Source organism: Siphateles boraxobius, unplaced genomic scaffold, assembly GCF_051911475.1.
Source record: "Siphateles boraxobius isolate OS27281-9 unplaced genomic scaffold, OSU_SipBor_1 25, whole genome shotgun sequence".
Taxonomy (NCBI): Eukaryota; Metazoa; Chordata; class Actinopteri; order Cypriniformes; family Leuciscidae; genus Siphateles; species Siphateles boraxobius.
The window spans coordinates 18,622,151-18,635,144 of NW_027508866.1; the positions used below are offsets into that span (position 1 = coordinate 18,622,151).

The following is a 12,994-nucleotide window of genomic DNA, read 5'->3' on the forward strand; positions in this document are numbered from 1 at the left end:
ACCACCATATACTCCACAACTATAAATTAGTAATTTATTAGCGTTTTCTTGAACATATGGAATAATCTCAAGATCAGAAAGAATTCATAAAGGGGTTGTAATCCCTAAATAAATATGGAATATAATCACATATTCATTGAATCCATTCATCATATTCTGTAATCTTATTCCTAAGAAAACAGGTAAGGATAGACCTCACTGATGTGATTATGAATCAGTCTCTGAAAGCTTTTTTAAACCACGCTTGCATTTTCAATCATGGTTGTGTTTCTAACTCATTTAAAGTATTAAAATCTCAAGCCAAGAATTTTGCAAAAAATTGAATGACCAGGACCAAACAAACATTTGTGATTATTTTTTTTTTTTTAAGTAAGCTAGAGATATTTTACATTTTAAATTTTCTTACAACTCCCAAATGAGCATACTGGTGGTTCCTCTGATCCCAGTGGTGGATTTTGGAACCAATGGTATGTTTGCTTTTGTTTGAATAAAATTGTGCAACTATAAAATAATTACAATATAGAAGATTTCTGTCAAATCTATCATCATGTTTCTAACAATTAAAAATTAACAAATTTATTATATATTTTTATTCAGCAATTGTATTAACCTCAAGATCAGACAGGATTCATTAAGAGGATTGCAATCTCTTAACAAATATGGATTTTAATCACATATTCATAGAATCCAATCATCATATTCTGCATTCTTATGTTTAAGAAAACAGGTAAGGATAGACCTCACTGATGTGACAATGGAATGGTCTCTGAAACCTTTTGTAAACCGTGCTTGCATTTTCAATCATGGTTGTGTTTTAAAATATATTACAATCTGAAGCCAAGTATTTAGCGATAAATGTAATGATTTGGACCAGACAAACATTTCTGAAGTCTTTTTAAAGTTTGCTTGAGAGAGTTTAAATCCAGTTTCAGCTACTCAATTTAGCATAGCCTACTGGTGATTCCTGCGATCCCATTGGTGGATTTTGAAATCAATGGTATTTTCACTATTTATTTGTGTATAAAATTGTGTAACTATAAAATTGCACATTTCCATAAAATACTATTGTATAAGAACACCTAAAATGTGTGTTCATTTAATTAAAAGGGGACAGTTGGCATGGAGGCTTGTGTGTGTGAAGTAGTGTTGCTTTCGTCAACGAAAATTATGACACATATAGTGTGTCTGGGTCTGAAGTAGTGTTGCTTTCGTCAACGAAAATTATGACTAATTGTGTCATAATTTTCGTTGACGAAAGCAACACTACTTCACACCCACAAGTAGTGCAATTTTATAGTTGCACAATTTTATAGGCTACACAAATATATAGTGAAAATACCATTGGTTTCAAAATATCGTCGTCAACGAACCTTTATCACGTGACGAAAACGAAAACAGACGCAACGTAAATGCTGGTCATGTGACGATGACTATAATTACGGTAAATGTATAATGCAATATTGTTGACGAATAAAAACGAGACTAAATGTGGATTATAAAATAAAAACTATGCTAAAATGTCTCTTCATTTTCGTTGACCAAAACGACGAGACGAAATGTTATTTAACGTTATTTCGTCTCGTTTAGGCCTACTTGCGTTATTATTATTATTATTATGCAGCATTACTGTTTCCTTTGTAACTTCAGGGGCTGCATCAGATCGCACTGCGCAGACGTAGGCGACTTGACATCCTCAAGCCCCACTCGCGACATTATTTAGATAGAAGATGCAGCTGCGTGAGTTACGCCTGTTTCACACATAGACTACTCCGTGTGTAGTGCTTATGTGGAGCGTGTTGCAGTGTGTATGCAGGAGCAGCACGCGCTATTGTGCTTCCACATGTGCTGCGTTTGCAGTGCGCAATGGATCTATGGCTGTACCACAATCACAATATGTATTCTCTATTTTTTAGCCTACATCCATTATGTCGCGTTGTTGAGGTCCTGTGTAGATCTCTGCTCTGCTGTTATGCACGCACGCTCCTGGATCGCATTGCCGGACCGCATCCGCGTGCGGTGTGAGCGCTCTAACCTATTAACATGGGTACGGGGAAAAATACGCACCACATACGCACTGAAAACATGTGTGAAAAAGGCGTTAGCATAAACGACAACAAACAAAGTTAAGTCTGACACAGAGAAAGGGATTCGTCTTTGGGAGAAAAAGAATTGACATTTGGAAAAACTTTCAATTTCATGTGTGTAGGCTACTTCTAACATGTTTTGTTGGTAAAATAAATATTTTGTAAATTCAAATCAGAGCGTCTTCTGTGTCTGGAATGGATGTATTCTTGAGTCTATGATGTAACAATAATATAATAAGATAACTATAATAAGATCATATTGTTTGAAATGGGTTTTTGGCTAAAATACAATTTTGGTTTCATCTATAGGCCTACTAGGTTGGCTACTTATACTATATTGACTGGGTTAAATAGAATTGCATTACTAATGATGTAATGGAAGTAGTGACAGATCACTTTTTTCTTTATTGAGATTTGTTGAAAAAAACACACTAATTTGACTAGTATTAAATTACTATTCTACAAATGTTCAAATAAAAGTTTTTAGCAGAAATGGTCAGTAACAAGTCTATGAAGCAGCAAAGTTCAATTCCCTACATGATGTGAAAATATTTATAATAATATTCATAACTAAGCTAAGCTTCTGCTTCTGCTTCATCCCGCTCCTTTTCAAACATATTGTAATTATTGTTATAATACTTTATAGATATTGCTTTTTCTTTCGGTATATGTTGCAACATACTTATTGTATTTTTATATTTTATTTTATTTGTATCTTTTTTGTTGTTCGAAATAAAACATAAAAAATAGATAAAGAATAAATAAAATAGCAATGCACACCTAAAATCAGCAAATTACTTAAAAGCAGATAGTATATATCATAACATTGACAGTTTTTGCATTTCAAGAGTGTAAATGACTTAACTTTTATTTATAATATTTATAATTCATACAATTCTCTGACTTTATTTGTATAGCGCTGGTATATCTTAATACCTTCATGCCTTATAGTGACATTTAGCAGATTAGAGTTAGACAATAATAATTTTTACATTTTACAATCAAGCTGTTAAGATTTGCAATATAGTATCACTTTACACTTAAAGGGATAGTTCACCCACAAATTAAAATTCTGTCAGTATTTACTCACCCTCATGTTGTTCAACCCCGTAAGACCTTCGTTCATCTTCGGAACACGAATTAAGATATTTTTGATGAAATCTGAGAGCTGGATCACTCCTCCATAGGCTTCTAAGGGATTGAAACGAGGCCCACAGAGAAGGAAACAAATAGTTGAAATAAAGTCGTTATGAATTTATTTTTTGCGCACAAAAAGTATTCTCGTCGTTTGATAAACTTAAGATTGAGTCACTGTAGTCACTTGGACTATTTTAACGATATCTTAAATAACTTTTAGGGGCTGGCAAGTGTCAATCCCTTAAGAAGCCTATGGAGGAGTGATCCAGCTCTCAGATTTAATCAAAAATATCACAATTCGTGTTCCGAAGATGAACGAAGGTCTTACGGGGTTGGAACAACATGAGGGTGAGTAAATACTGACAGAATTTTCATTTTTGGGTGAACTATCCCTTTAATATACTGGGCCTATATTTCTTGTTACGTTTAATGTTTAAACTCATGTAAACATTTAAAAATATTGACATTTTTTAAATATTAAATGTCATTTAATAATTATAAGGCCTTTAAAAAGATCTTTCTCTGACTACCAGTCAACTCTGATTTAATTTACTGATAAATCCACATAACTGTGTTTGCATTTAAGATGCTGTCAATTGTTGATATTTTGTTTCAAAATCATGCACCTTATGTCCAAAGATGAATGAGATAATGAAGATGAATGAGCCTCGTGACTGTATGTGTGAGATTTGCTTTGGCCGTAAGGGCAGGGCTCAGGACAGGCTTTGAGTCAGAGGTGAACAGCTGATAGCATCGCTGGCACAGGACTTGATGCCCTCTTGCTGACTGCCTCACTGCACAGGTGGAATGTATCCAGAGAGAGAGAGAGAGAGAGAGAGAGAGAGAGAGAGGAGGGTGGTAGGGAGAGATGTGCTTGTGGAATGTTCTGGGTGGTACCTGTGTGTATTTTTGTTGTGTGTTGTATGTGTGTGTGTGTGTATTTGTGGGAGTGAGAGGGGTATGAGGACTGGAATGTTCTCGATATTTTGATGACTGTGCGTCCATCTGCCTGCTTGCTCTCAGTGTTGTAAATCACATTCTGTTCATGATGGAAGATAGAGATTTTCAAATAACTTCTGTAAGGAGACAAAAGGAAGGCAGGGCTTGATTTTATCCATCAGGATTTGATTGGATAATGTAAAAGCAGGCGTTATTTACCAGAATGAAGCCAGACCGAATGCGAGTTTGCTAAAACCATAACAAGCGATAACAAGCTGCCTAAATATGGACTCTATGGATTTCATGTTCTCTTTCGAAATGAAGTGTTTCATTTACATCCGGAGAGTCAATTGTAACACTCCCCCTTATTTGCCATAGGTCACCCAAACAGATAGTCCCGCCCCTAAACTCGCGTTATTGGTTGAGCTGTTGCTGTGTCAGGCTGATTGTCAAACAAACAGAGCAATGTTTTGATAGTGTTTGAACTTTGCAGAAAAAAATACCCAACAAATGCTTTACTTATAGATGCATATTAAACTAGGATAGAAAGTATTCTAACCTAAAAAAAAACAATGTAAGGCAAATTACCTTGTGTATTTGTGTCATGGTTTTGTCAGAACGTACTGGAATGTAATGTCTTGACAATGTGATGAGGTAGTGGAGAAACTCAAGAATGTTGTTGACTGTTACTCAATGTATTCAGTTACTAAGCCTGTCAATGTGTCTCTTTTTTTAACCCATATTTCTGTATTTAGTGCTTTAGAGGAAAAGGTAAGTAGGCCTGTGGAGTATCATTATGAACACAACAGAGAAATATGTACTCCACATTATTAATAAGCGAAGAAGCAATGAGATTTCACTCATCTTCAGTGCAACACTGAATATAAATTAAGTGACCAACAAAATGTCACATGGTAGTCCTACATGTAAATGAGAATACAGTAATCATTTAGTACTATGATATAAATAAAAAATTGCATAACAGTCTGATATCATCAGTCTCCTCGAAAGTAAATAGTAGAGAACATTGGCTTACGATGCTTTTGTGAAACGCAGCCCTGCTCATCTCAATAATTCGCTGTCTCTTCATCAACCTCTCTGCCTCTCTTCATCATGTTTTGTGCTGACAGGGTCGAACACACACATGATTTCATTAAGCGCAGCAGTGCCGTGGTTAGACGCAAACTGTTGGCCTGCTTTAATATGTTTTCTGCTGTCTTTCTCTCTCTCATGAGCCTCTTACATAACGGAGGAGCTTGTCTTATCAAATATGAAATCCTGTGTGGCTGTGTGCAATGGTAGCAGAGAGGCTGAACTGCATTTGCTCCTCACAAACAAAAAAATGAATAGCAGTTAATCGGTTCACAGAGCTAAAGTGTTTCGGACACTATATTTACTGATATTCCCTTACGTAACAAAATGATATGGGAATATACTGCAAAATATAATGCGATATATTACATAATACATTTCCATATATGGGAAACTACTGCTTTATATTTTTCAATACTCTGCAAGCAATATATGCATTGACCATGTATGGCTATATATTGGTACATATATAAATATTTAGAAATGAAGACACAAATAGCATTACATAATATTCATAAAGTTTTATCCTTTGATGTGTACATTTATTGCACATACATGTTCCCTTATAAATGTGAATGTATTGTACACACATATGTACACACATTCACGGAATGAGTTACAATCAGTGACAGATTTCTAGTTATCAGCATGCTTTGCTTCTGACTTTTAAAGGAGAGTAAATGTTATAAATAAGTGTTATTTCATGTGTTTTGCTCAATATTAATATAGGGGGAGATCTGTTAGTCTTTAATGTTCTATTATTTTGGAATTTAAAAGGTTTTCTGGTATGTCTGAGTTTTTAATTTAATATATTGATCATTCATATATTAAGAAAAATATTCTTCTTTGCGTAAGGGTTGTAGGATGTATACGTTTTGAGAGCACTCGACTCAAGTCACAGTTACAGTACAATAAAATCTTTTTAACAAAAAAAAGTACCAAGTTAGTACCATGTCTTTTTTTTTTTTTTTTTTTTTTTACAATGGTAATGCGTACACAATGGTACTTTTGGGGTTCCATGTAAATACAACTAACCTTTTGAGTTCTTTGTGAACGGACGTAAAGTTTCTCAACAAATAATTACTTTGTGAGCGAATGTAAAGTTTCTCGACAAATAATATATTCCTCATCCCATTTTCATTTATTTTATAATGGCCCTTTAGGGGCTCCGTAGCACAGTACTTTGTTAGAATGAAAACAAAACCCTGAATAAATGTGGTTTATACAGAGCCCCTAAACGGATATGATGAAATGTCTCGCAAAACTTTTGCATTCCCCAAGAAACTTTGCATTCACGACATTTGCATTTCCCTGAGAAACTTTGCAGTTTCTTGGGGGAACGCTAGACATTTGCAAGAGAATGCAAAAGCATTGACTTATTATTATTTCCTCCCGTCATATTTTTTCCACCAACATGTCCCTTTAGGGGCTCTGTAGTTTTACAGTAAAACAAGCAGCTGTAATTTTGACATTAATTAATTGTATATATCTTTTTTTAAATCTTTTTTTTTTAGATTCGGACTTAGAGACCACAAAATTTAAGGAAATAATAATTTAAAAAAGTTAATGTGTTTTTGTTGTTGTTGTTGCAATAATTAATTTCAATGCAATAATTTATGTAAAATCCAATTATTTATTTATTGTGTTCTGTTGAAAGCCCTAGTTTGTAACCGAGGAAAAACAAATCTGCATATAACTTAAAAGAATCTCCTACGTCACAATTATTATTTTTCTCACACAATAGAAATGCATCTTTATTTATGACAATATACTGTAGATACCTACCATAATATTTTAGGAAGCGATTGACATTTGGGGGTCCATTTTATTAAAACGTTTTATATTTAAAAAAAAAATTCACAGCTCTCAATACTGTACCATTCAACCGATTTCTGACTATTTGTTCACATACTAAAATAATTCTAACTCAAATCCAAATTTCACATATATTTGGTAGGATAATGTACAGTTCGCTTTGTGTTGGGGTCCTGATCACCCTGTTGGGGTGTATTTTGCGATGATAATGTCTGTTATGTTTGAGGATCTCTAAACAGAAAGGATTTACAATCATTTCACCCATCACATCTCACGGTTTCCAACGCCCATGCACCAGCTGACTATGCTGATGTCAGAAAGCTTATTCACACCTTTGTGTGTGTGCATGTGTGAACCAGTGAGAGCGCGTGGTTATTTTTGGCTCTGCCTCACAGCTCTGTGGTGCCGTGGCAACTCGAATGAATGTGACTGACAGTTACTGGCTGCCTCTGTGACCTCCAGAAAATGGAGGAAGGTTTGGAGCCACATCCTGTGTTCACATCCTAATTAAGCCATTGTAAACAACTAAACCAATAAGAGAGATGGGAAATAGAATAGACATAGGTTATGATGATGAGTTATTAGGTCTGACTGGTCACAACAGCGTCAAGAATAAGGTCCAAAACAAGCGTGTTTTTGTCTGCTCGCCTGCACGTGTCCATGTGTTTGTGTGTGCGCGCGTGTGTGTGTGTGTGTGTGTGTGTGTGTGTGTGTGTGTGTGTGTGTGTGTGTGTGTGTGTGTGTGTGTGTGTGTGTGTGTGTGTGTGTGTGTGTGTGTGTGTGTGTGTGTGTGTGTGTGTGTTTGAATGGAAGTCTTCGGATGTGAATCTTCAAGATGGGGGAGGAAAGAAGAATGCAGATAGTGGAAAGACGCCATAAATAGACAATCTAGCTTACGGCACATTCACATCATTTCACATCTTATTCCTGTGCTAAATTCAATTTCTCGACTGCTAAAATACTTTTTTAGGTGTATATAAAAACATGACCAGATATATCTGCAAAGCAGGGATTATCCTTTGACCCAGAAAGGCCTAAATTGTACTAAATTATGCTATACACTATGCACTTGTACTCTACCATCTATATAATAAGGTTATTTTATTCTTACCTTTATAGTCCGAAAAGTCCATTCAGGATAAACTTGATAGTACAGTCTGCAATAAACCATTTAATATGATGATGCGCAATGATAAAGCCTTTATGTAAACATTTTGTGAGGGATGTTCGTCCTCTCAGTGACACTGACACTGACATTAGGCTATATTATGGGCATGTTCACACAGCAACAGAATACGGCTGTCAGTTCTGTATTTGAATGATTAATATGGTTATTTTGACACACAGTTTGGTTATTTACGGGAGTGACACCTGCATTCTGCTGTATAACCATGTCTGCACTTGTCTCAAATGCTTCACTCACAACTTAGATATAAAAGCTGCTGTCTGTTAATTAAGATTTGACAGATGAGATTGCACTGTATTAACTGTGATAAGTATTTTCAGTGTTATTTACATCACCATCTTTGATATTTACTTTAGTCATTGTCACTCTAGTTCTGTCATGACAGATTGGTATGGTAATAGAGATTGGTACGGTAAGGGTTATGGCAATGTTAATGTATTTGTTCTTTCGTGGAATAGATCTGCTACACTGCTGCTGCAGAGCAAGTACAGAGACTTGCTACTTCCAATAAATAAACAGACATTGCTGTGAGCATGTAAGACATGCTGTATGCTGCTGCTGCACATGTAACATACCTGAATTAACCCCCTTAGCAGATCAGTAAAGGTGGAGCTGGGGAAGGTGGAGGGTTTCTAAAAGCGAGCTGTAGACTGCTAACAGCAACACTACCAGTATTTGTTTGAACGTTGAGCCGCAGCTCATTGCCGCTGATGGAACAGCAACTATTAAGCTGTGTCACAGTATGTAGATAATGATGATCGCTACCAAATGAGTTAGGTCTATCAGCCTGCACCATCTAGAGTTTAATGCCAGAACTAGGTATTTTCAGTAAAGAAAGTTACTTTTAAAAGTTATGCAGTAATGCACATACAATATTGTGTGACTCCCTAAAAAGTAAATACCTGGTTTACTTAGTTACTTTTTTTTTATTTCTTGCATTACGTTACTTTTGCATTACTTTTTCCAAACAAACACACACGCACACACACACACACACACACACACACACACACACACACACACACACACACACACACACACACACACACACACACACACACACACACACACACACACTAACCCTACCCCTAAACCTGCCCATCACAGTAAACTTTCTGCATTTTTACATTTTCAAAAAACATCACTTAGTATGATTTATAAGCTATTCTCCTCATGGGGACCAAAAAATTTCCCCACACGAACAAGGATTTCAGAATTGCCATCCTTATGGGGACATTTTGTCCCCATAATGTAGGGTTTACCAGGCCACACATACACACACACACACACACACACACACACACACACACACACACACACACACACACACACACACACACACACACACACACACACAAACACACACACACACACACACACACACACAACATTATTGGCTAATGTAATGGTCCTTTCACACCAAAAGTGAAATGAATCAGATTCAGGCTGAAGGAAATGCAAATTTACGCCTATACAGTAGCGGGCACAGCTCAAACATACCTAAACTGGCATCTTGATCGCAGAAGAATCGGACGCAGGTGAAGAAAGTTCAACACTTACTTAATAAATAATAAATTAAGAAACACAAATGTGATGTTTAACTAAAGTATTTTTTTCTTATTAGTATGGCTAAATTGGATCATCAACAGTCAGCAGAAAATATATTAGTTTTAAATTGAGATTAAATACATAAAGTATATTTGTGTTATTAAACATATTTACAGTTTTTTCCAGTCGCTAACAAGCGTTTGTCCAACCAGTTGTCACATTTTCAAAACTCTAAACACAATTAACACAGCATCGGCCTTTTGTGGCCATACCATTCACACATTTCATGTCGTTTTCACACAATATGCAGTCAGTGAACACATTTCCACAATGCTTACATTTTCTTACTGTAACAGACAAGCTATACCTCCCAACAAAATTATGGATTGTTTTTGTAATATTTACAAATGTTAACACACACCATCCCACAATAGAAAAAACAATAATCCCAATCTTAGATACAGTATAAAAACCTCTGCTTCTGCAATGATATCAGTTCAAAAACAATATATATCAGCTGATAATAAACAAACAATTGAATAATTGACACACAGCTGATTTATGTTGGGTAAATTGGGCCAACCATAGCTGATTCCAATCTGGCTTAGACTCAGTGGCAGGGATTATTTTTTTCTGTTACATTGACAATTATACAGTAAAAGAGGACTTTGAGGAGTGATGTTTTTGGAAACAGAAAAAGACAAACACTGTAATGTCTGGACGAGGAAGAGTAAGAGCAAGGGGCCCAGGGAGAAGAGCAGGCCCAGTGAGAGATGCAGTGAGAGAGGCAGTGAGAGATGCAGGCCCAGTGAGAGATGCAGTGAGAGGTGCAGGAGCAGTGAGAGATGCAGGCCCAATGAGAGATTAAGTGAGAGATGCAGTGAGAGGTGAAGGAGTGGTGAGAGATGCAGGCCCAGTGAGAGATGCAGGCCCAGTGAGAGGTGCAGTGAGAGGTGCAGTGAGAGATGCAGTGAGAGGTGCAGTGAGAGGTGCAGTGAGAGATGCAGTGAGAGGTGCAGTGAGAGATGCAGTGAGAGATGCAGTGAGATGTGCAGTGAGATGTGCAGTGAGAGGTGCAGTGAGAGGTACAGTGAGAGGTGAAGTGAGAGATGCAGGTCCAGTGAGAGATGCAGTGAGAGGTGCAGTGAGAGGTGCAGTGAGAGATGCAGTGAGAGGTGCAGTGAGAGATGCAGTGAGAGATGCAGTGAGAGGTGCAGTGAGAGGTGCAGTGAGAGATGCAGTGAGAGGTGCAGTGAGAGATGCAGTGAGAGATGCAGTGAGATGTGCAGTGAGATGTGCAGTGAGAGGTGCAGTGAGAGGTACAGTGAGAGGTGAAGTGAGAGATGCAGGTCCAGTGAGAGATGCAGTGAGAGATGCAGGCCCAGTGAGAGGTGCAGTGAGAGGTGCAGTGAGAGGTGCAGTGAGAGATGCAGGCCCAGTGAGAGGTGCAGTGAGAGATGCAGTGAGAGGTGCAGTGAGAGATGCAGTGAGAGGTGCAGTGAGAGGTGCAGTGAGAGATGCAGGCCCAGTGAGAGGTGCAGTGAGAGGTGCAGTGAGAGGTGCAGTGAGAGATGCAGTGAGAGGTGCAGTGAGAGGTGCAGTGAGAGATGCAGGCCCAGTGAGAGGTGCAGTGAGAGGTGCAGTGAGAGGTGCAGTGAGAGATGCAGTGAGAGGTGCAGTGAGAGGTGCAGTGAGAGATGCAGGCCCAGTGAGAGGTGCAGTGAGAGGTGCAGTGAGAGGTGCAGTGAGAGATGCAGTGAGAGGTGCAGTGAGAGGTGCAGTGAGAGATGCAGGCCCAGTGAGAGGTGCAGTGAGAGGTGCAGTGAGAGATGCAGGGCCGGGGAGAAGAGCAGGCCCAGGGAGAGGGCAAGGTAGAGGTGTAAAAATGCGTGGTGGTGGCATTCCAAGGGCTGCAAGAACAGTAGTCAGTGATGAAATTCGTGCCGCTATCATTGACCATGTAATCAACCACGGTCTTTCACTAAGAGAGGCTGGTAAACAGTAAAGGAAAAAAAAATGATTAGCTTTTTATTGAAATAATTTTTGAAATAATAAGCTTTTGAATGTGAACATTACTGTACATGTGGACATACAGTTCCTAACCAAGAAATTTAGTGTAAAAACGGTGGATTGCATGTTTTTCATGCAAATACCTGTAAAACTGAAACACAAAAGTCTATGAAGTTTTTGTAATGTCAACAATAGCCAGCAACAATAGCCAGTATTTTGAAACCTGGTGTACTTTGATTGACTGCATGTACCTTGTGAAGTGAAAACAATTGTTATTCTTTGACAGAATAATTTCATTCTGAGTCAGATTTCCAGTGTTTTGGTAAAGTTAGTGTGTGCAGAAAAAGAGGTGTTCTATTTTGAAATGAAGAGTTAGTATATATTTAACAAAATGTGTTTTTGAGAAGAAAATTATCCATTTGGCCAAATGTGTTTTGTAGGTGTGAGTCTGTGTTAAGAGTTTAGAAAAAGTATCTGAAGTATGGATAAGCGCTTGTTAGCGGTTGAAAAAAACTGTAATTATTACAGGTTTGCAAATAATCTGAGTTTGCATTTCACTGTTTTTATTCATTTTGAGGAATACTGAATCTGTTTTTGTCCAGTCAAGTCACCTTTATTTATATAGCACTTTTAACAATACAGATTGTTTCAAAGCAGCTTTATAGAGATAACAGGAAAATAATGTTGTAATAGTATTGTTAAATATAAAATTAAATGTCCCCAACGACAAAGGCGAAGAAAGGCGAAGAAAGGCGAAAAAGGCTACAGTGGCAAGGAACCAAATCTCCATCGATGACAGAATGGAGAAAAAACCCTTGGGAGAACCCAGGCTCAGTCAGGGGGCCAGTTCTCCTTTGGCCAACGAACCAAAAGTATATGATTATGATTTAGGCAGCGTTACAGGTCAGAAGTCAGATGGGATCAGAACTTTCACAATATTTATCCAGTTCCATCTAATGGATATTGTGCCAGTGTGATAAGTAAATGTCTGCTAACATTTAGTTTATCATGTTCTCCTGTTCCTCTGCATTACTCCCGATTTGTCTCAACACGTGGACAGTTGAGGTGTCAGTCAATGAATGGCAAGACAAAGTCACTTGTGTTACTTATTTGAAAAAGTAACTCAGATATTTTGTTGTGAATTTAAAAGTAATGCTTTACTTGAACTAGTTTTCAAGTTGCT

At 37.4% G+C, this 12,994-nt stretch overlaps 1 protein-coding gene and 2 non-coding genes across 4 annotated transcripts in view; 1 reads left to right on the plus strand and 2 right to left on the minus strand.

Annotated features, from left to right (window-relative positions):
- rnf208 (ring finger protein 208) overlaps positions 1–12,994 on the plus strand; it is a 28,645-nt gene that overhangs the window by 11,305 nt on the left and 4,346 nt on the right. The gene's annotated exons all lie outside the window — the stretch shown is intronic.
- LOC143750760 (U8 small nucleolar RNA) lies at positions 73–205 on the minus strand. Its single transcript, XR_013207198.1, has one exon. It is a non-coding gene; the product is annotated as a U8 small nucleolar RNA (small nucleolar RNA).
- On the minus strand, positions 617–750 carry LOC143750757 (U8 small nucleolar RNA). The gene has a single exon (XR_013207196.1). It is a non-coding gene; the product is annotated as a U8 small nucleolar RNA (small nucleolar RNA).